The following is a 23,577-nucleotide window of genomic DNA, read 5'->3' as shown; positions in this document are numbered from 1 at the left end:
ATTATTTCCATATATACAGATGGATGCCTCAGTAATATGGTTACATCTAAACAAAGAGCTGAAGGAAGTAATGGAGTGAACCCCACAGTTGTCCTCCACCCCATGACGTTGACCTTAGCCTTCCACTGAATCCCTATGTCAAGCTGTACCCTATTCCTTTGTCTCCTGGAGCTGGATCTGTGACAGACCCATACATTACTCAAAGCTTTGTGCTCATGAGTTCTGTCTCCAATGGACTAGGATGGAACCACAAGCCAAAACCTCACCCAGTCCAATTTTTATGACTCTGGAAGCATGTTTACCTAATTCAAGAGCACTGGAAGGGGACTTAGATGTCTCCAAGTCCAGACTCCTATACTTTGAGCAATCACTTCAACACCAATTAGGTGGGTTTCCCAGTTAATGACTTTTAAAATATTGGAACCAAAGACAAACCAAAAAGTCCAAATGGAAGCAACATATGCCTTTGACAAAAACACAAAAATTACTTTCTGAAATAAACTGGGTTCCAACAGTGAAGAGATGACAGAATGAGCTCTAACTTGATCAAAATTATTGGAGGTGTAGTGGTGTTGTGTGAGATGGTAATACAGGATAAGCAGATTAGGAAACTGAGCAAGCGTATAGCAGTCACACTACATATCAGCACAAACAGACCTCAAGAAATTGCCTGATAATGACTCAGAATATGAAGGTATACACTGAATTTGTTTATAAGTAAAAATGAGGAATTAGTGACGAGGACTCAAGAAATGAGAGATACACATTAGTGCGGTGTCTTGGGACAAAAACGCAATGAAGTATAAGAGGATAAGGATGAAATCAGAACTATTCTCTGTAATTTATTATATATAACTATATATGATAAGCTGTCAAATGTGTTCATTATAGAATCATAATGGGCTCATTATGGCCGTCATCCACAAACCTCTTTAGCAGCTCCTTAGAAATATTCAATTAAGGAACCCCTTCAGGTATTATTACATGTAAATATCTGAACCAGTAAACTTTACTTGACCATTGAGACAAGAATCTGGTGCCTAACGAGCAAAATCAGAGAGACAGATAACTTTTTAATAAAACTGATCTCATCAGATTGTTTCTATCTGGGTTTATTATTCATTTAAAAAATTTATTCCAGCTATGGATACTACTTTTATTATTCCTCACAGTGTGGATGCTCCTGAGATCTGCTGACAAATGCACAGAAGGAGAAAAAAGTGATGATTTCAGAGATTTAATTCATCCAGACAGCTGGTTTATTGTAAAAGAAGAAACTATGAAGCCACCCACTAGAATTGCTAAAATTAAGAAAAGCTGACACTAGCAAGTGTTGGTGAGGATAGGGAGGAACTGGAATTTTCATATGCTCATGGTGGAAGTGTATATTCGTACAAATTTACTAAAACTAAGCAGTATGACTGATCACACTAAAGACAGGCGTAAAAATGTTCACAGTTGAATTACTCATATCTCCAAAGTAGAAACAACCCAAATGTGTATCTACAATAGTGAAATAAAACGAACAAATGAAGTACAGTAATGAGGACAAAGGAAAAAATTGCTATATGCAAAAACATAAGTAATTCTCACAAATACAGTGCTAAACTGAAGAATCCAGACACAGAAGAGTATATATTGTATATTGTTCAAGTGACGTTCAAATATAAGTGAAACTAATCTGATAGAAGTGAGATTAGCAGTTACTTTCGAGGAGACAAAATTGGGAAGGAGCACAGACAGGAGCTTCTGAGGTGCTGAAAATTTTCTCTATCTTGATCTGGATGGAGATTACACAAGTGAGTTAACTTTGTTTAAAAAACAATCATTGTTTTGAATCATCATTATTTCCTTGGGATAGATTCTCAGCAGTGGAATGACTGAGTTAAAGGGCTGGTTAAGAACTTTTCCATAAAACTCTGTCAGATCATGTTGAGAGTGAGGCATGATGGGACATTCAAAGAAGAAAATGCAGACGGATATGAAACAGGGACTCGAGAAATTTGGCAAATCTTATGTGTATACGAGTGGAGGGATGTAGCGTGGGAGACGCTAGAGCCACAGAGACATTTTGCTCATAGGAAATCGTAGCACAACTATGCGATCCTATTTTGGGGCTTTCTTTGCTTCTCACAGCTCTGTGGATACGGCATTAGGCTGACCAGGAAGTCGATTGACCAGGAAGCTGATGGAGATATGATGCCCTGGTGAAAAGTTACCAGAACACTGATGTTATTTCAGGTGCAAGCACCCACTTAATAGTCCATGGAGCTTGGTAAAATGGCTACAGAAAGGTCAGAGACACAATAAGAAATGCATGAGTAAGTATCAAGTATGCCGTCATTGGCCAGAGTCTCAGCTTAATGCCTATCCAGAGGCCATCATGCACTGGACTTCTTAGCTACTGAATACCTCCTCCAAACTCTATTGTTTAATAGGGATTTTCAGTGGAGGGCGTCCCTGGATTTGGGGTGAGGGAGAGAGTAATGTCTAAGGGGCATGTAAGACCCTTGAAGTCATAAGGGAATTTTAATTACAGTAAACCATGAAGGTTAGTAAAAAGTGCAGATTGCCAGGCTCTAATTTAATAGCTTTGGCGGAAGACCCAGAAATGGAAATTTTTAAAGACATTCCAAGTGTTTTGATGCAAATAGTCCACAGGTTACAGTTTGAGAAATTCAGCTAAGTTTATCTTCCTTCCCTTGGCGTATAAAATCATATTTCCCTTTTATGGAAGTCACTCACAAAGACTGTCTGTAGGTAGCACCTTTAACTTTGACCTTCCCAGTTAAGTAAGCAGCATGTATTGAGCAAAGAGCATGGGGTTATAGGTCAGACCAACTAATTCTGACTCTGCTATCTATAAACTGTCTATGGGTAAAGTGCTTAATCACTAAGCATTAGTTCCTTCATCAGCCAATATGGGCACAGTTGCATTTTACATGGATTTGGATCACAACATTTTGAAATACTGGCATATACAATATTAATAAAGACACATGTGATATGCAAAATCTAAAGGATATGAATCCCCTATATCTAAAACGTACTCAAGAATGACATAATTTCAAAGCAGATGGCCAAACTTATATAAACTATGACACTGTCACACAAGAGTACCACATTAGTGGAAAACAGAAATACCATCTTCTGTCAGCATCTTCCGAACTAGGCTGTTGTTTAGGTACCTCAGAAGTCCTGAGTGTGATCTGTGCTGACTATCGAGCTATTACTGGTAAATTATAACCATGCATCCAAGTATTCATTAAGTCGGGGTTGCTAGTGGTAGAACAGAGAAACATGTGCCAGAAGCCAAGAACTTTGGAATGAAGAAACAAAAGTTAGACACAATGAAAAGCTATGATTAGGTATGTATTATTGTGTTTAAAATTATTCCTATGGGAGCACCTGGCCGGCTCAGGGTAGAGCATGTGACACTTGATGTTGGGGTTGTGAGTTCAGGCCCCACGTTGGCCATGGAGCTTACTTAAAAAATAAACAAATTAAAAAAATAATAAATAAAGCCATTACCCATTAAAAAAAGATTTAAAAAAATTATTCCTACAGGAAAACAGATTTTGTATTATGGAATTTCTGAAATATCTGAACATTTTGTCATTTTCAAGGAACGCCTCTATCTCAAAAAATGTGACACCCATCTAATAGCTTTTTCTGCATAGGTCTGTTGGAGGATGATTAAGATTTTGTAGATAAAGCACTTGGCATATATCATCTAAGTTGGTTATTAACTTTGGAAATTTAGAGCAAAACCTATGATTTCTTCTCTATTTTCAACAGAGGGGACATGTTCACTTTAAATCAAGGTAATCCTAAAAATTTTTAGAAAACAAAGTGTTTTCAGAATAAAAATTTTCCATTTGATATTGAGAGCTACTTCCTGTCCCTCTCCTCCCACAAAGGTTTTCATCAATAACATACAACTCCCAAAGAAGCCTCGTTGAAATCCTTGGCTTTTGTATTACGACAAAGCCTAAGAGTGGGTAATGAGTCTGATTTTCTCTCTCCTTTATTTTTTTGTGGTTTTGACAAGATGGTTCTTTGCTTTGTATTCTGTTAGTTAAAGCAAACAGACCACTTCTACTCTCTTAGTTTTTTTTTTTTTTTTTTTAATAAAATTCAGTGGCTATTCTTGCACCTTGGCTCACATTTCTTTCCTACAAGAGCAGGGTTATCTGAACAGCCTGAAAACTTGGCACTTAGAGTAATTATTCTCACTTTTGGACTTGGTCCAATTCAGGAAACAATAAAAGACTTCCGGTAGTTTGCAAGCCCAGCTGTCTCTGACACTCCTCTTCATTCTATAAAAATTCTTGAATGAACTTCTTAGTGTGCACCTGTCATTAATGTCACATCAGAGAAACCCATCCTTTCCTTTGTTTGTATAGTTATTTAAACTGCATCAAGAAATAATTCATTTAAAATTTATACTGGGATGAAGGAGGAGTTAATTTTTAAAAAAAGCTACTATATTCTGGATGGTGTCCAATACAAAATACTTCTAATCAAAGTGGTTTCCGGTAGCTTTGTTTAGTCAAAAAATTGCTCATATTGCCTTAACAATGAGTCATTTCTGATCTCTCCTTTTCTTTTTCACATTTCTGCCTCTTTGAGTAAAGATTACAAATCACAGTTTTATTAATTTTTGGAAGAGTATTTGAAATCTATTTAGGATTTGTAAAGCATCTCACAGACTCTGCCTAGAAGTGTTTAAGGCAGCAAGAAATAATAGATTGCCAGGCCAAGATGGCCCTTACCCTAGGTTCAGAAGCTTCTAGTTCCTTCAGTCACTCCTGCTCAAAGGTTTCAGTGCAACTGTGTGTGGAGTTTATTTTCACCAAAACCAACATCACGGTGGTGTAGCTTGAGTATTTTATAGGAATCAAGATGAGAATGTATATTACTTTCTTCTTTTCTTAATGTTTATTTATTTATTTTGAGAGAGAGAGAGCACGCAATCAGAAGAGGGGCAGAGAGAGAGGGAGAAAGAGAATCCAAAACAGGCTCCATGCTGTCAGTGCAGAGCCCCACGTAGGGCTTGACCCAACAAACCATGAGATAATGTCCTGAGCCAAGAATTGGACATTTAACTGACTTAGCCATCCAGGTGCCCTGAGAACCCATATTACTTTCAATTAAAAGTGTGGGTACAGCAATGCAAGCAGAAGTGGGATGCCCTTTATTCATATTTCTATCAACCATAACTCTTAAAAAGATGCAATTTGTGTCTATCACCAATAGAATTCTGCACACCTGGATACCATATATTGCTTGAAAGATATATTATCCATCTAGTCATGTATTGATTTGAGACATAATTGTGAATCATGCTTTGTGCTCAAGATGGAGATTCAGAACAGTGACACAATTTCTCCTTCACAAGCCACAATAAGTAGTCCTTGAAATAACAAAAAGATTTGACTTTTGTTCTTTAGAACTACTTCACATACAATTCTGTTTGTAATCTTAGCTTGTGTTTGTCAATGTGAAGGAAGAATTATAGAACATATTATAAAAGGATAATGGAAAGAGGATCAATCAAATATTCACATGTTGCTTCCATATCTTGGGATTGTAAATAATGCTGTAATAAACGTAAGTGCACATATATCTTTTTGAACTAATGTTTTCATTTTCTTTGGATAAATATTTTAATAAAAGGAATTTTATCATATGGTAGTTCTATTTTCAATGTTTCGAGGAACCTCCATATTTGCTGCACCAAATTTACATTCTCACCAACAATGCTCGAGGGGTCCCTTTCTCCATATGCTGACCAACACTTTTTATTTCTTGGCTTTTGGTAATACCCATTCTGACAAGTGTGAGTTGCTATCTCATTGTGATTTTGATTTGTATTTCCCCAATGATTGGTGATGTTGAGCATCTTTTCATTTATCTGTTGGCCAGTGTATGTCTTTTTTGGAAAAATGTCTATTCAGATCCTCTGCTCATTTTTAATTGGATTTTTTTTTTTTTTACTGAGTTTTATGAACTTCATGTATTTTGGATATTAACCCCTTATCTGATAAATGATTTTAAAATATTTTCTTCCATTCAGTAGGTTATTTTTTCATTTTATGATTCATTTGTAAAAAACGCAGAAGTTTTTTAATTTTTAGTTTGATGTAGTCCTACTCGTTTATTTTTTGCCTTTGTTGTCTTTGCTTTTGGTTTCAGATCCAAAAAAATCATTGCCAAGACCAATGTCAAAGAGCTTAGTGCCTATGTTTTCTTCCAGGAGGTTTATGATTTCAGATCTTACGCTTAAGTATTTAATCCATTTTGAGTTAATTTTTGTGTATGGTGTAAGATAGTAGTCCATTTTCATTCTTTTGCATATGGTTGTCCAGTTTTCCCAGGACCATTTATTGAAGAGACTGTCCTTTCCCCAGTGTACATTCTTAGCTCCTTTGTCATAAATTAATTGACCATACATGTGTGGGTTAATTTCTGGGCTCTCTACTCTGTTCTATTGATCTATGTGTCTGTTTTAATGCCAATATCATACTGTTTTGGTTACTATAGCTTTCTAATATAGCTTAAAATCAGGGAGCGTGATGCTTCAACTTTGGTCCTCTTTCTCAAGATTCCTTTTGTTATTTGGGGACTTGTGAGGTTCCATACAAATTTTTGGATGTTTATTCTATTTCTATGAAAAATGCCATTAGAATTTTGATAGGGATTGCATTGAATCTGTAGATTGCTTTGGTTATTACGGATACTTCAACAATATTAACCGTTTAAGTCCATGAGCACAGATTATCTTTCCATTTATCTGCATTTTCTTCAACTTTTAAAAATCAATGGCTTATGGTTTTCAGCGTATAAGTCTTTCTCCTCTTTGGTTAAATTTATTCCTAAATAGTTTATTCATTGTGACGCAATTGTAAATGGGATTTTTTTTCTAAGTTTCTCTTTCTGATAGTTCAGTATGTGTGTATAAAAACATAATAGATTTTTGTATATCAATTTTGTGCCTTTTACTGCATTCATTTATAATTGCTAATAGGTTTGTGGTAGATTCTTTAGGATTTTCTACATATAATATCATGTCTTCTGCAGAGAGTGACAGTTTTACTTAATCCTTTCTGATTTGGGTGTCTTTTATTTCTTTTTCATGACTAATTGCTCTAAGACTTCCAATACTATAATGAATAAAAGTGGCAAGAATGGGCATCATTGTCTTGTTTCTGATATTACAGGAAACGCTTTCAGCTTTTCATCACTGGAAATAATGTTAGCTGTGGGCTTGCCATATATTGTTGTAATATTACGTTGAGGTATATTCCCTCTATACCCACTTTGATAAGAGTTTTTAATCATAAATTGATGCTGAGTTTGTCGAATACATTTTCTGCATCTTGAAATGATTAAATGATTTTTATCTTTTGTTTGGGTTAATGTGATGTATCACATTCATTTGAGGATGTGAAAACATCCTTGCATTCCTGAAATACATCCCTCTTGATCATGATCTTGATCATGATTTGATCATGGTTTATGATTTTTTTAATGAATTGTGCAATTCAGTTTGCTGACATTTTGTTGGGAGTTTTGCCATCTATGTTCATCAGGGATATTGGCCTATAACTTTAATTGTGGCATCCTTGTTTGGTTTTGGTTTTGGGGTAATTCTGACTTTGTAAAATGATTTCGGAAGTAATCCCTCCTCTTCTATATTTTGTATGAGTTTGAGAGGGATTGGTATTAATTCTTCTGAATGTTTGGTAGAATTCACCAGTGAAGAGGCCTTGTCCTGAACTTTTGTTTGTTGGGGTTTTTGATTACTGATTTAATGTCCTTACTAGTAATCAATCTGTTCTGACTTTCTATTTCTATTTCATGGTATGGTGTATGTTTTTAGGAACTTACCCATTTCTTCTAGGATGTCCAATTTGTGGGTATATAGTTGCTCATATAGTCTCTTACAATGCTTTGTATTGTAAGATACAATGCTGATATTTGGTAAGATCTCCTCTTTCATTTCTGAATTTATTTGAATCCTCTCTCTTTTTTTAATGTTTATTTATTTTTGAGAGAGAGAGAGAGAGAGAGAGAGAATGAGCAGGGGAAGGAGCAGAAAGAGAGGGAGACACAGAATCCGAAGCAGGCTCCAGGCTCTGAGCTGTCAGCACAGAACCTGATGCAGGGCTAACCCAGGAACCAAGAGATCATGACCTGAGCCAAAGTCGGACGCTTAACAGACTGAGCCACCCAGGAGCCCTGAATCCCCTCTTTTTTTTTTACTAGGTTAGTCTAGATAAAGACTTGTCAATTGTTTTATTTTTTTAAGAACCAGATGTTAGTTTCATTGGCCTGTTTTTATTTCTCTTTAAGTCTCTATTTCATTTATTTATGCTCTGATCTTTGTTATATACTTCCTAACTTTGGGCTTTTTCTTTTTCTAGTTCCTTGAAGTGTTAAGTTAGGTGGCTTGAGATTTTCTTCTTTCTGAGGTAGGCACTTACTGTTATAATCTTCTTATTGCCTTTGCTGCATCCTATATGTTTTATTATGTTGTATTTCCATTTTCATTTGTCTCAATGTATTTTTTTACTTTTTTGATTTCTTCTTTGACCTATGGCTTATTCAGTAGCATGTTGTTTAATCTCCATATTTTTACAAATTTCCCAGTTTTCTTCCTATAATACATTTCTAGTCATACTATTGGTCTTGGAAAAGATACTTGATATTATTTCAAATCTCCTAAGTATATTAAGACTTGTGTTGCGGCCTAATATATCTCTCTTCCAGAGAATGTTTTCCATTTATGCTTGAGAAGAATGTGTATTCTATTGCTTTTAGATGGAATGTTCTGTGTCTATCTGGTAAGTTCATCTGGCCTAACATGTTGTTTACAGATGATGTTTTTTTATTGATTTCCTGTCTCGATGATCTAACTATTGATTTAAGTGGGGTGTTAAAGTCCTCTACTATTATTGTTTTGCTTTCCATTTCTTTCTTTAGGTATGTTAATATTTGCTGTATATGTTTAGGTGTCCCTATGTAGGGTGCATAAAAATTTACAAATACTATATGCTATTTTTGGAACTCACTCTCATATGTAATGTTCTTGTTTGTCTCTTATTACAGTCTTTTTTTTTTTTTGAAAAAAGACTGTTCTGTGTGATATAAGTATAGCTACCCCAGCTTTCTTTAGGTCTGAATTTGCATGGAGTATCTTTTTCCATTCCTTCCCTTTCAGTCTGTGTATCTTTACATCTGAAGTGACTATCCTGTAGCAGCATATAGACGGGTCTTATTTTTGATCCATTCAGCCACTCTATGTCTTTTATTGGAGAATTTAGTTCATTTATATTTAAAGTAATTATTAATAGGTATTGATTTTATTGCCATTTTGTTAACTGCTTTGTAGTTTCTCTGTTCCTTTATTCTCTTGCTCTCTTCCTTTGGGGCTTAAGAGGTATTCTTTAGAGGTATGCTTAGATCTCTTCCCCTGTGTCTTTTGGGTACCTACTAGGTTTTTGCTTTGTAGTTACCATGAGGCTTACATACACCAATTTCCATTTATAACAGTTTATTTTAAGTTGGTAGCAACTTAAGTTTCAATGCATTCTAAAACTCTACATTTTGGGGCACTGGGGTGACTCAGTCTCAGACTGAGATGATTTTGGCTCAGGTCAAGATCTCACAGCCGTGGGATTGAGCCCTGCATTGTACTCCATGCTGGGCATGGAGCCTGCTTAAGATTCTCTCTCTCCTCTGTCTCTGCTCTTCCCTCTCTCTCTCTCTCAAAAACAAACCAAAACAAACCAAAACAAAAACTCTACATTTTAATTCTTTTTCCCATTTTTTATGTTTTGATGTCATATTTTACATCTTTTTATCCTGTGTGTCCCTTGTAATTCTGGTTATAGTTATTTTTACTATTTTTGTCTTTTGATCTTCATACAAATTTTACAAATGAATTTTACTATATATTTACCTTTACCAGTGAGATTTATACTTTCAATGTTTTCTTGTTACTAATTAGTGCCCTTTCTTTTCAGCCTAAAGAAATCCCTTTAATGTTTCTTGTAAGGCTGGTTTAGCATTGACGAACTCCTTTGTTTTTTATTTTTTGATTTAAAGAAAATTTCTTTAACATTTATTTTAGAGAGAGAGAGAGAGAGAGAGAGAGAGAGAGAGAGAGAGAGAAAGCACGCAAGCAGGGGAGGGGCAGAGAGAGGGAGACACAATCTGAAGCAGCCTCCAGGCTCTGAGCTGTAAGCACAGAGCCTGACATGGGGCTCAAACTCATGAACTATGAAATTATGACCTGAGCCGAAGTCGGACGCTTAACCGAGGCACCCCTGATGAACTCCTTTAGATTATGCTTGTCTGGAAAATTCTTTGTCTCTCCTTTAATTCTGAATGACAACTTTGCCAGGTAAGTATTCTTGTTTGGAAGTTTGTTCTTTCAGCATTTTGAATATGTCTTTGTATTCATTCCCTTCTACCCTACAAAATTTCTGCTGAAAAATCTGCTAATAGTTTCACAAGGGGTTCCTTTCTATGTAAGCTGTTTTTATCTTATTGCTTTCAAAATTGTCTCTTGGTCTTTAACTTTTGGGAGTTTAATCATAACGTATCTTTGTGTGGGTCTGTTCATCTTATTTACAACTCTCTGGGCTTTCTGGATTTGGATGTCTGTTTCTTTTCCCAGGTTAGGGAAGTTTTCAACCATTATTTCTTCAAATGAGATTTCTGCCCCTTTCTCTCTCTCATCTCCTTCTGGGATGCCTAAATGCAAGTGTTGGTCTGTTTGATGTGGTTCCATTAACTCTGTAAGCTATCTTCACTTTTTTCCATTCTTTTTTCCTGCTCTGATGGGGTGAGTTCCAATGTCCTGTCATTGAGTTCACTTATTCTTTTTTCCATTTCATGTAGTGTGTTTTAAAACCCCTCTACTGTATTTTTCAGTTCAGTTATTGTATTCTTCAGGTCTGTGATTTGTATTTGGTATTTTCTTATATTTTCTGTTTATTTGTTGAAGTACTTACTGTGTTCACCCATTCTTCTTCCAAGTTTGGTGAGCATCTTTATGACTATTATTTTGAACTCTATCAGGTAAATCACTCGTCTCCATTTCATTAGTGATTTTTTTCCCTGAGATTTTATCTTATTCTTTCATTTGAAACATATTCCTGTTCTTCATCTTCCTTGACTCTGTGTGTCAGTTTCTATGCATTAAATAAAACAGCTACTTCTCCCAGTCTTGAAGGAATGGGCTTGTGTAGGAGATGAAACTTACTGTTCAACTTTGTTCTAGTTCTTGATGGTCTCTCAAACCTTTGTGATTATTATTCAAGCAGTCTAATTTATTTTTAATGTCTCCCAGTAGTTGAGATGTGCCAAGATCTGTCAAGGTCCCAAACAGGAGGATCTCTCTCAGCATTTAGATTCAGGCTGATTAGATAGAACTTCAGGCAGCAGCTTGTAACATATGCAAATACACACAGTCCTGTGGGACAGCAAACAAGCCCCATTGGCTACCACAGCAAGGTGATCTGGAGGTGGCTCCTGGGTGAAGCCACAAAAATCAGGGCAGCAGGCAAGGCTATAAATAAATTCCTTTCTGGGAGATACCCAATAGCTGTAGCAAGGCAAAGAGAAGCATAAAGAGGGTGCCCACCAGCCTCTGTCCCTGGAGAGTACTGCAGCAGGCCCCTAAGTGTTTGTTAAATTAGATGCTTGTCCCTTAGTCTTATGCTTTAAAATAAGCAAATGAGCCTCTTGATTGGCTGCTTCTGCACTGGGCCCTGGAATTGGTGAGTCCAAGCACACAAGCCCTTCAAGAGCCACTTCTCAGGTTGATACAGCCCTGTGGGTTTTGTGTGCTCAAATCCCACTGATTTTCAAAGCTGGATATTTTGGAGTCTCATCTCCCAGGTGCATGTCTTTGAAGTTGGGATGTCTTCTGCTGTGGGGTTCAAACCCTTCATTCCTCAGGGAAAAGCTCCGGGTTTTCAGTTGACCTCCTGATTGCGGGTCCCTGTGCCTAGGGTGGGTTTTATGGTGAGACTGTGTCTCAGTCACTCCTCCCGACTTCAGTGTGGGTTTTTTGTCCATCTGCCTGATGTGTAGGAATCTCTCAACTGTATGGTGTTTTGTTTTTATGTTTTTTTTTTTGTTTTTTGGGTTTTTTTTTTTTTTTTTTTTTTGAGGGAAATCGAAACCCAAGCAGGCTCCACATTCAGGGCAGAGCCCAATGCAGGGCTCGATCTTGCAACTGTGAGCTCATGCATGACCTGAGCCAAAATGAAGAGTCAGATGCTCAACTGACTGAGCCACCCAGGCACCCCTCCACTGGTTTTTAGAATTTTTTTCAGGGGAAATTGTTCCATATGTAGCTATAGACTTGGTGTGTCCCTGGGAAGAGGTGAGTTCAGGATCTTCCTATGTTGCCGTCTTGATCTGGAATTTGCCTCTTCTTTTAATGACTTCAAACTTTAACCTAGTTCTACTCTATGAATTTAAGGATCAACGTCCTTAGGAGCACAGAAAATGACATCTTAGAGATACCAATCAGCAGATTAGAGAACACTCAAGTGCAATTCCTTCATTCCTGGGTGTGCTTAAAAATGGGTTCGGTTACAACAAAAACATATGAGATGGCAAGCAGTACAAGAAGTTAAGATAAAATCTCCTGAGCCAGGCTCAGGCTGTCTGTCTGTTCAAGATTGCTAAAGTTCTAGAGTTTGAAATATGTTCTTTTTAAAGGCAAGAATTAAGTTTTCTTCTCAGCTCTTCTCTCCTAAGTTCCGCAGTCTTTCCCTGGATCTTTAAAAAAAGAATTTTTTTTTTTGTACCATACTAGTGTAAACTCCAATTTAAAGCTAGACCCTTATAAAGAACCCAAATTACTAACTCCTGCATAAGAGAACTCTGAATAGCTAATGAATGGTTTGTAATTTCAATTTGTAGACAATTATATAAAGCTGTATTGAAGATTTCTGCTCTAGCTCTGGGTGAAAACAAATACCTAGAATCAGTGAACCGTCTCTCTTGGCTACTTTAATTACCCTGCACATCCTTTCTAGGTCTGTGATGCTTATCCAGTCCTCAGAACAAAAAAATAAAAAATAAAAAAAAACATCTCTCTGCCCACCTTTTACCACTAGTAAACTATTGCTTTATTATCGTGTTAGGGAATTGCAATGTGTGAACAATGAAGTATTTAATGATATAGAGTGGATTCTAAATCCTAGGGCTCCAAAAACTCTAATAACTATCACAGATGATAAAACAACACAGGGAGGATTGCTTGGGTACTGCAGGCTCCTGCAAGTATGACAGTTTAGTCCTAAGTGATGATAAGAAGGGGAACAAACAACCCCCACAAATTTTCACCTGCAAGTGTTTTGAAACCAATGGTAGAGAAAGAGTTGCAAGGAGACCTTGCTACCAGTTGAACTGCTGGTAGCACTGGCTAGAATTGCTGGTGTAAGGGAGAACCCAGGCACTCTTTCCCATGCAAAATCAAGTGAGAGCTAGGCAACCTGTCAGGTCCACAGCATCATCAAAAATACACGAGCAGGTACTACCTAAAGTTCTTGGTTGAAATATAGTGAAGATAATCTGACAGCTCTCATGAAAGAACTGCCAAAGCTTTTAACAATGAGGTCCAAAGAGGCTCGCAGCAGCTGTTTCACATGGGAAAGGTGTGATATTTAGGAGAATGGCTTGCACGTATCTAATGGCAGTGGATAATCCTAGTCTAAGTGACCAAAGTTTCTTTGTTTTTAAATTTTTATTTATTTTGAGAGAGAGACAGAGAGCGCCAGCGGGGGAGGGGCAGAGAGAGGGAGACACAGAATCTGAAGCAGGCTCCAGGATCCGTGCCATCTGCAGAGCCCTACGTGGGGCTTGAACTCACGAACCGCAAGATCATGATCTGAGTCAAAGTCAGACGCTTAACTGACTGAACCACCCAGGCGCCCCAAGTAACTAATATTTCTTTATTGGAACAACCCTGATCTCATGTCTTGTCTATGGTACTCCACTGTCCTCAAGGACATGAAAAGGCATGAAGAGAAAGATTCATCTCTCAGTGATTTCAGTTAATTCTCTGCTCACTAATGGGCCTCTCCAGAATAAACTTCTAGTATTTTTGCATGCCATTCATTTCTGGGATTCTTTCTGCCAGTCTACCACTGTGGCTAACTCAACTTGATAATTATGTTTTGGGGGGGGGGGGGGGGGTGGGCAAAATAGGTGAAGGGGATTAAGAGGTACAAACCTCCAGTTATAAAATAAATAAATCACTGGGATTAAAAGTATAGCATAGAGAATATAGTCAAAGGTATTATAATTTTATATGGTGACAGATGGTAACTAGACTTACCATGGTGAGCAAATGCATAATATATAGAATTGTCGAATCATCATGATGTAGACCTAAAACTAATATAGCATTGTATGTCAACTATACTTCAATATTTGAAAATTTAAAAATATGATCAATATCAGCATCATCTGATGCATCACAGATAAGACAATTAGGCAATTTCATAAAAAGTTAGGTTTAAAGATTTTTTTAAGGTTTCACTTCCTCAATCAAAATCTTATATATATGTATGTGTGTATATATACATATATATATATATACACACATACATATATATATATATATATATTACCCTGCTGACAAAAAGGATTATTTAAAAATTTGTGAGGTAACACAGGAAGTTTAAACGTTGTAATCCTTAATTCAGTCTTAAAACAATCCTTAACAAATGCTTCAGGCGATATTACACTTACATCCTAAATTACCATGCACTCTTCAGGAATGCTCATGTTATTTCTCACACAAGTGTCAGAAAAGCTATCACAGTCCAGCTATTTAAATACTAATTCATTTTGGTAAAACGATATAAAATGTCTTATGCGTCAGCTGTTTCAAGTTGTTATAACACTGGTAATACAAACATATTACTGAGGTCATACTTTCGTCCATACTCAAATATATTAATTGGATTAAGAATTAAAATTACAACGAAAGAATCTCAAGCTTAGCATTAAATTATGGAAAAGGCATGTACCAAAATATCAACAACAAATATCCGTGTGTGGTAAGATTAAAGGCTTTCCGTGTGCTTCCCAGGGTTTTCAGTCTTATCCACACAGACGTTTCACTTTTATAACTAGAAAAAGAAATTATTTAAGAAAAAAACACTCTTGAATAGGGTTTCTAATTGTAAGTAGACAAACGTTGCCAAGTGGACTGCCTTTCTGGCAGAAGGAGAGGCCATTCTCTGTGCTTACGTTAACCTGCAACTCTTTTCATGCATTACATTGGTGATGGTCTGAGTTTTCTATAAGCGTCTTACATTTATAACAAGCTGCCATAAATCCTAAGCTTTTGTCCTGTCTGGACTTGATCGTGACATGATGAGTGGGTTTTTTTTCCTCTTAATTTGGAAGAAAATAGATAAATCAGACAAATGTGGAGCCGCAGAGTGACCCACAGGTCAACAGCCCATGTAAGTAAGGAGAGGCCAGCCTCCCCACTGGCCAGAGCTCAAAGTGCCACCTGCAAAGCAGGATGACCTCTGTTTTCCTGGCTTCTTTTCAGTAAGCCCTTTTAATAGAAGCTTGGAATTCTCCCTCAAAATGCACATTTTTATTAAAAAAAAAAAGCAAAATATCATATATTTACTTAATTATTATTTTCTTGGAAATACTAATTGGTAGTTCCTGGATTGAAGGGAAAAGTAGAAAATTTTTCCTATTTCCCCCTTTGGAAAGAAAGAGTTTCCAAAAAAAGGAAAGGAGAGTCACTAACAACTGTCTATTTCATTTTCCATTTCTATTTCACTGTTCATTTTCCTTTTTAGTTAAAGAAAAATACACACACACACACACACACACACATACAATTATTAAGCACCTTTTTGGACTAAGAGATGTGGTATAAGATCAGACAAAAATTCCTGCCCTCGTGGAGTTTAGACCAGTAGGAGAATGAACAAGATCAGAAAAACATAGAATGGGCTAGAAGGTAGTGAGTGCCAAAGGGAAAAATATCAGGTGAGGGCAGTAAGGAGCCTGTGGTGGAGAATGTTGTGACTTTAGAGAGGGAGACTGAGAAAGGCCTCACCCAGAAGGTGAGTCTTGAGCAAAGACTTGAAGGAGATGAGGGACGAGTGGTTGGAATATCTGGGCAAGGAGTGTTCTGGGCAGGAGGGCAAGTGTGTGGTCCCTGAGGGAGCAGCCTTAGCAGCATATTTAAGGAACAGCAACCGGCTGGGGAGGGGGAAAGGGGGACAAGGCAGGGGGGAGGGGAGGAGAAAGAGAAGGACAGAGAGGGAGTTGGGGAGGGGAAAGGGAGGTAGGGGAGAGGTCAGAGTCGCAAAGACCAGAGTGTGTAGGGCTTTGCAGGCCTTTGGAAGACCCCTGCAATTACATGACATCAATCTCAGGTTTCTTTTTTTAACAATTGAGATGTAATTGACATACAGCATTATATTAGTTTCAGGTGTGCAACCTAATAATTCAATATTTGTATATATTGTGAAATGATTACCACAATAATTCTAGTTAATATCCATCAACACAGTTATAATTTTTGTTCTTGTGCTGAGAGCTTTCAAAATTTACTCTCTTAGCACCTGTCAAATATACAATAGAGTATTATTTATTATAGTCACCCTGCTGTACATTACATCCACATGCTGTACTTATTTTATAACTGGCAGTTTGTACCTTTTTGGTCCTATTGCCCACCTTCTACCTCTGCCTCTGGCAACCATCAATCTGTTCTCTATGAGTTTGCAGTTTTTTTGTTTTAAGATTCCACATGTATGTGAGATTATACAGTATTTGTCTTTCTCTGTCTGGCTCATTTTCATTTGGTATAATGTTCTCAAGGTCCATCCATATTGTCACGAATGGCAAGATTTTATTCCTTAAAAAAATTTTTTTTAAAGTTTATTTTAGAGAGAGAGGGAGGGAAGAAAGAGGGAGAGAGAGAGTGGGGGAGGGGCAGAGGGAGAGAGAGAGAGAGAGAGAGAGACAGAGACAGAGACAGAGAGAGAGACAAAATCCAAAGCAGGCTCCCAGTTCTGAGCTGTCAGCACAGAGGCAGACTCGGGGCTCAAACCCAGGAACCATGAGATCATGACCTGAGCTGAAGATGGACGCTTAACTGACTGAGCCACCCAGTCACCCCCGATTTTATTCTTTTTTTATGAATGAACAATATTCCACTATATATATATCACTATATGTTTTTTTCTCTACTCATTCATCCATCGATGGGCACTTAAGTTGCTTCCATGCCTTGGCTATTCTAAATAATGCTGCAATGAACACAGGGGTGCATGTATCTTTTCAAGTTAGTGTTTTTGTTTCCTCCAGATAAATACCCAGAAGTAAAATTTCTGTATCATTTGGTAGTTCTATCTTCATTTTTTTGAGAACCCACCATTCTGTTTTCCATAGTGGCTACATCAATTTACATTGCCACCAACAGTGCACAAGGATTCCCTTTTCTCTGCATCCTTGCCAACACTTACTGTATCTTGTCTTTTGCAGATTTCTTTTTTTTTTAATTTTTTTTAACGTTTATTTATTTTTGAGACGGAGAGAGACAGAGCATGAACGGGGGAGGAGCAGAGAGAGAGGGAGACACAGAATCGGAAGCAGGCTCCAGGCTCTGAGCCATCAGCCCAGAGCCCGACGCGGGGCTCGAACTCACGGACCGTGAGATCGTGACCTGAGCCGAAGTCGGACGCCCAACCCACTGAGCCACCCAGACGCCCCTTCTTTTGCAGATTTCTTAAAGCATGTGTATAGTGTCACAGATGAAGCCTTAAGATAGCAAATAAAAACTGGACTGGGTGTGTCTGAGGCAGTTGACCACAAGAAATACGAAGGGTGAACAAGTGAACATGACTGAAAATGCCAATCACATGTGACTGGAGGAGTGGCCAAATGTCAGATTTTTATTCATTAATTCAGAAACTTTGTGTATGCCAAGGTGTTCCAGGAACAGCGAGACACAATTTGGCCTCAAGAACTCATAGAGCTTACCAGGAGGCACATGGGTAAGGCAGCATATGTTCTGGTTAAATGATACATAACAAGTTTGGTAGAAACGGAGGTACGTGTTCAAATGATATATGCCTTTATAGAGATGGCATTCTAAGCTATGTCAAAGCGATGGCTGATATTTAAGGGAAAAAATGGAGGGAAAATGGAGAAAGAGAGGGAGGTGTGGTGTATTCAAGGACATGAAGTTAGGATGGGCAAGTGTGTTTTGCAGGCAATAAACAAACCCAAGTTGGCTTGGGTGGAAAATCTGTATAGGGCAGTGGTGAAAGGTGGTTCAAGGTAAGATTACAATTGTTTTATGGACAGACTGAAGTTTAAACCTATAGGCAAAGGAGTTTCAATTAAGATTTCTACAGGAAAATGGTATGGTATGTCGAGTTGCTTGGATAGAGAAAACACGTGGGAGGTAGCAATTAATGGTGGCAAATAACTTAAGGGAAGTGATAAAGGTCATGACTGGAGTGTCCAGTGTGGGGATGGAGTGGTGTAGATGCTACTCTAATTATTGGAGAGTAATTATACAACCCAGTGACTGGTTAAAAGAGTTATTTGTGTATTTCGAATGACTTAAAGATGTTTGCTAATAAAATAGTGACAAATTTTGAGATATTTTATGGGATCAACAAAAGGGATCTGGCTTTATTTTAAATTTGAGTGATGCTATGTCAAACATTTGGGAATGTTACTGGCAGGGGAGCAAGTTTCAGGTGAGAGGCAATGCTAAAAAGAAAAACTTGTGAGGGCTAAGTTGGCAAATGATCATGGGTATTTTTTTCCTTTTTCTGTTTCATTGAGCCAACACAATGTCTCAGTGGGTATAAATAGAATAGCCATTTCTTTTACCATTCAAATTAGGACATTTTGAGAGTGAGAGGGGAGCTATTAATAATTACACTGGGACAATGGGCATAGAGCTAAGACTGTCCAGACCAAGCGAGGATGTGTAGATCTGTTTATAAGCTCTATCTTACTGTTAAAGGATGGAGAGTTGCCCTTTCCTTATCTTTATTATTGCTCTTGGTTTTTCCAAAGGAGTCAAGTGATTCAATTACTGTCACTTCATTGTAATTTGAGGCTACAGTCTATTCTGGCAAAGAATCCAGTTTTAAACATCGAAAGAAAAACACAATGCCAGTGAAATAGCCTATGCCCTGTAACTCCTCTCTGTTATCCACTACTGATGCTTCTGGAAGAACTAATGAAGTGCAGAGGGGAGAATCACAGATAACTCTTTGTTGGCCCTGGAACTTGATGTAAGGTCTCAGCTGAAGTAGCATTTTACTGAAATGCTGTATCTGAAAACAGGGGGATGGCATGACATTCCCAAGAAGCTGACAGCATGCGGAAAAGAGTGTGCATGCGTGTGTGTGTGTGTGTGTGTGTGTGTGTGAATGATGCACACACACATGCTGGAGAGGAGCAGGCAGGAAAAGAGCTCTTTTTATCCTGTAGCGGTGATTTGTTTGCTAGTTCCTCTGTAGCAAAATTGTTGAACAGAATAACAAAATTGATACTCATACGGAGTAGTACCGTGGAGGGTATTCTGGCAGCTCTCAGGTGGAAAGGGACTCAAGTACATCTCAAAATGCTAAAGAATGCCACTGTCTTTCAGCCTAGACATTGTCACCTTCATTTATGAAAACACGGTGCCTTTCATCAGGCAAGGAAACCAAGTCTGGAAGTACTGAGTAAATGTAGGGATTATTTTTCTTATGGCACTGGACTATTTTGCCCTCACTGTTAAGCTTCTTGCCTTAATAATTTATTGGATTTTTTATTCTATGTAGATGCTTCACATTTCTCTTGATGCAAAGGGAAACAGAATGTGTTTTGCTGTCATTGCTTTGCCCTGACCTTTGAAACAACCATGTCATCTGGTTATTTGGTTATCGTGTTACTTCCAGTCTCTGTTGTTTTCCGTATCAATAAACAATTTACTTTTGAGAAAAATCGATTTGATTCTGCAAAAAAACATTTTATACCCCCTGCCTTCAGAAAATAAGATTTTTCTATACATCTATTAGATATAGTTTAAAAAATGAGAGAGAAGCTATAATTTATAAATATGGCATCAGAAGCAGAATATTTCTGTGGTGTGGTCTCTTGATAAAATGGCACAAAATCCAGAGACAAAAAAATGCACAAAGTGTGTGTGTGTATATATATATATATATATATATATATATATATATATACATGTCATATATACATGTCATATATATGTCATATATACATATATTTTACAGTCTCAAATAGACTATATGTAAAAAGAAAACCTTTTGACAAAATGAGATGAACAAATGTTTAAGTGACCAATATCTGACTTCCATCTGTCTACATGTTGTCTATCAGACCATATATCTTTATACAAGATAGAAACACTAGATAGTCAAGAGTCCAACAACAAATGTTCAGAAAAGAAAGGTCCTAAAATTATCCTTCAGCCATAACTGAAAGGACACTCTTAACTGAGGACTGTTATCAGAAAACAGAAAACACGAAATATTCATAATTCTAACTATACATTTGCCATTATGGAGGGAGGGGAAGTATGAGGATCAATAGGGCAAAATTTGTATTTTGCCATAACATTGATTGATTGATTTAATTTTAGAGAGAGAGAGTGCACAAGTGAAAGAGGGGCAGAGGGAGAGAGAATCTTAAGCAGGCCCCATGCTCAGCAGGAAACCTGACCTGGGGCTTGATTCCACAACCCTGGAGTCATGACCTGAGTGGAAATCAAGTTGAATGCTCAACCACGGAGCCACCCAAGCGTCCTTACCTTGTTTTATTTCACGTACACAAGCATTTCACCAGAATCCTCTAAGTACAATTGCTAGCTTTTCTTTTGAAAAGTAGATTTTTTTCATTATTTGCTTTCAACTTAAAAAAAATTGCCATCTATACTTTGTGTCAAACACAATTATCTTTTTCATGTTTGACTTACTTGTAATGACATAAAATCTTACAAAAAAAGAGTTGAAGACTCCATTGGACCCTCTCTGATCTGGTCATTCTCTCTGCCTCCTCAGAAACAGAGATAGCGTGAACCTTCAAAAGTTATTTTTATGCTTTTACTGCATATATGTTAATAAATAAAATGTAGTGTTCATTTATGGGTTCTGAAACTTTTCATAAATGGTATCACATTCCCATGATTATTCATTCAGCAGCTTGCTTTTCTTTTCTCTTTCTTTTTCTCTTTCTTCTTTCTTTCTTTCTTTCTTTCTTTCTTTCTTTCTTTCTTTCTTTCTTTCTTTCTATAACTACTCAGCATATGCTTTCTAGAGGTATCGTTTCCTTTGTTAATTCTGCCCCCCTTGGTGCTACATTTAAAACTGTAAAATTTATAACCTGCTATCAATGCAATAGAGATTTCCTCCTATAGCATTTATAGCTCATGTATCCATTTCATTTTTATAATTACTATCAGTAGAATCATTCTTTGTAAAGTTTTCTTTGTAGATCAAGAGGGAACGCTTTTGGCAACCACAGAACAAAATACTAGACAAGAGGTGCTTGAGAAAAAATTGATTAAGTTGTTCCAAAATTTGTCATTTTCTTTGTTTCCTCATTTTACAGGTCAATGATTTATTTTTCCCTTCAACACATTTTTTATTTTTATTTATTTACTTATTTATTTTTGAGAGAGAGAACGTGCACATGCCTGAGCATAGGATAGGGGCAGAGAGAGAGGGAGACAGAGAATCTTAATCAGGCTGCCCACCCAGCTCAGAGCTTGACATGGTGCTCAGTCCCCTGACCCTGATCATGACCTGAGCTAAAACCAAGAGTAGGATGCTTAACCAACTGAGCCACCCAGGTGCCAACAAGATTTTTATTTTTATTTATTTATTTATTTTATTTTATTTTTTTCCAACAAGTATTTTAGATGCCATAATTTACTCATCTGAATAGTTTCCATTGGTTTTATTATATGTTTGTTGCCTTAACAATTGCTAATAGTTCTCCAGATATTAAACACTTATGTGTGTGTATGAAAATCACAAGTAGATTTAATTAAATACCATTCATCTGCTGCTTTGCACTGTTAAACATACTTTTCTGAATGTTTCCTGTACTATATTTAAGCACTTTATTCTTGGAAATCTCACTAAAGAATACTTTTCTATTCAGCTGGAATATATTTTATACTTAAGCCAACACTGAAATTTAATAAAAATTAAAATAAGGCCAGGAAATAAAAATGAGTTTCAAAGGGAAAAAACTTCCAGCTAATAACAAGGCGAGGAGTCAAACTTGCAAAGTATAGAACATCTGATTTTGTCAGGAAGCATAAAACAATTGAGGCCAGACTGAATCACTGGGAAACATGAGTAAGCAAATCTGAAGCAAGTGTGATACTGGCATCTATAAATACGCAGTACATCTTATTCTGATGTACAATGACTAGACACCTTGCTTTGACCCTGTTCTGGGTCAGAGACCTGGAAGGCTCCTTGGAACTCCTTATGCTACCAACGAGAAGGAAACACTGCCAGATAGATCCTGGCAAAAGCTGCCTGAATCAGAATCACACACATCTCTACCCAATCTCGAAGGATTCCGGGGCACCTGAGTGGCTCAGTCAGTTAAGCACCCAACTTCGGCTCAGGTCATGATTTCACGGTTCGTGGGTTTGATCCCCGTGTTGGGCTCTGTGTGGACACCCTGAAGCCTGCTTCAGATTCTGTGTCTCCCTCTCTGTCTCTGCCCCTCCCTCACTCATGTTCTGTCTCTCTCTCTTAAAAATAAATAAACATTAAAAAAAAATTTTTGGGGGGTGGGGCGCCTGGGTGGCTCAGTCGGTTAAGCATCCGACTTCGGCTCAGGTCATGATCTCGTGGTCCGTGAGTTCGAGCCCCGCATTGGGCTCTGTGCTGACAGCTCAGAGCCTGGAGCCTGTTTCAGATTCTGTGTCTCCCTCTCTCTCTGCCCCTCCCCCGCTCATGCTGTCTCTCCCTGTCTCAAAAATAAATAAACGTTAAAAAAAAGTCGTGACAAGTTATTAAAAAAAAAAAAGAAAAAAAAATTTTTTTTAATTTAAAAATTTTTAAAAAAATTAAAAATCTGGAAGGGTTTGAAGTCATTAAATAAATACGTCGAAAATCCTTTACAAAGCAACAGTAGTCAGGCAGCTGAGGTATCATAGCAACATAATTTAATGACTCAGCAGGGTCAGAGAAGAATGGATCATAGGCACCTTGAAGTGTTTGAGGATTTTTGCCATGAGACACAATCTCATCCAAAGGATCTACTAATTCAAAGTACCAGAATTTTTCTCAGCATTTATCCCAAGGAAATGTTCAAATAGCTAGAGCCAACCGCCACATAGAATTATCTCATTAAAATAAGGAAGTGCTTATCCTTAGGTTGGGTGGAAGGTAGGCACTGTGCCATCATCCCAGTCATATTCCTAAAGACTGATACCAGAAGCTCATGGTATGAATCTGAACAGGGTCGGCAGGGTGTAGGTAATGGGGAGAAACTGCCAAGAAA

General features: G+C 37.4%; 1 protein-coding gene and 1 long non-coding RNA gene across 2 annotated transcripts in view; one reads left to right on the top strand and one right to left on the bottom strand.

Moving 5' to 3' along the window:
- Positions 1-23,577, bottom strand: part of ELOVL6 (ELOVL fatty acid elongase 6) — a 143,353-nt gene that overhangs the window by 24,642 nt on the left and 95,134 nt on the right. The window lies entirely within an intron of this gene.
- Positions 5,019-21,891, top strand: LOC115512323. The gene is made up of 3 exons (XR_003968365.1): positions 5,019-5,031; positions 6,080-6,082; positions 21,810-21,891. It is a non-coding gene; the product is annotated as an uncharacterized LOC115512323 (long non-coding RNA).

Source organism: Lynx canadensis, chromosome B1, assembly GCF_007474595.2.
Source record: "Lynx canadensis isolate LIC74 chromosome B1, mLynCan4.pri.v2, whole genome shotgun sequence".
Taxonomy (NCBI): Eukaryota; Metazoa; Chordata; class Mammalia; order Carnivora; family Felidae; genus Lynx; species Lynx canadensis.
Note: the sequence above shows the minus strand (reverse complement) of the source record. Positions and strands in the feature narration are given on the sequence as shown.